Raw genomic sequence first — 1473 nt, 5'->3', positions numbered from 1 at the left:
ACATTCAGTATGAGTACAGAATATTCGAATGATATCATGTGCTGTGTGGGAATGTCTTAAGAATGTTACCCTAAAGCCGTTTTTTGAATTCGAAATAGTTTGGAAGTTACAGCACTTTAAACGGCTTTGTGCACAGCTGTCTGTAGCCTTATTGCAAAACTTTAAACGCGATATTCTCGAAACTGCACTTTCAAAATCGGTACCATGGATAACTCAAGGACGGATCAACCGATTTACTTAGTTTTTTTAAATGAAACCTTATAAAATTCTCTAGTCCCTATCGGATGCTTTTTTCGATTCTTTGATTTTTTATATTTTTTTCCAGAAAGAAAGTAAGAAATGTTGCCGAAAATCGATGTTTTACGTTTAAAAGTCCGCCATTTTGTTAAAAATAAAAAATATTAAAATTCCATCCGATAGGGGCTACAATTTTTAGTATACTTTTAGGTCTTTCTTGAATTTTTTGTCTCAGATTATCTAACTCGGAGATATCTCTGGTACCGCAAAACGCTGCATGCCGTGCAAGGTCTAAAGCGAGAGACGGTTGACAGAGTATTTTTCAATAAATTTTAAAATATAAAATTGTAAATAATAGTCAAAAAGATGTATATTTATTTATTAAGAAACCCGATTTTTATAGCTTATACTATACATATATCTTTTCCAAAAATAATCATGAAAAAGACATACATTTTACAGCCGAAAGAGTCCTATGCCCCCTTAATAATGTTCTAAATTGTGTTCCTTTTTATTATACTGAAGATGGTCCAATAAGGACCGAAACGTCTATATCCATTTGTGAGCCCTTTATTTCATTTATTTGAAATATATAATATTACATATTTTTAAATATACTAGGCTTTCAATACATTTGAAAATTATAATTAACATTTATATTAAAATTAAATATTGTTTTGGTAAAAACGTGAACATGTATGTACAAATATATTTATCCATGTATTGTCTGTCATAGATATCCATTAGACATCTGTAATAGATTTACAGACGATATATTTATCGCGGAGATAATATGGAGTTCTCTTAGAGGTCTATTCAACATCCATCGTGGAGATAGATGTTCCATGGAACTATGGAGGTTATATGGACGTCCAATGGACGTCATGTTCTGTGTGGGTATAGTTGTACATATAATTATAAATATATTCGTCTATGATAAATATTAATAAATATATGAACAAATATATTTTATGCGAGTTTTATTTAATATATATGTATTTAATTAAATACATACAACTCCCCCTTCACAGAGTTATCTATATTTCATATAATGCCCAATATTGGGTGTAAAAATTAATACCATATAATGATGAGAACGAAATTTTTGTAAGTTCTACGTTGTCGAGATCTGCTCAGATCCGGAAAGATCTGCTCAGATCTAGAAAGATCTGACGCATAATGTCTGCTCAACTTCGCAAACTAAGAATGATCAGATTTGGTGAGATCAACATATGT

Source organism: Vollenhovia emeryi, unplaced genomic scaffold (genome assembly GCF_000949405.1).
Source record: "Vollenhovia emeryi isolate VEMERY1.0 unplaced genomic scaffold, V.emery_V1.0 DF940470.1, whole genome shotgun sequence".
In the NCBI taxonomy this organism is placed as follows: domain Eukaryota; kingdom Metazoa; phylum Arthropoda; class Insecta; order Hymenoptera; family Formicidae; genus Vollenhovia; species Vollenhovia emeryi.
The sequence above is the reverse complement of the archived record's forward strand: the minus strand, read 5'-3'. Positions refer to the sequence as shown.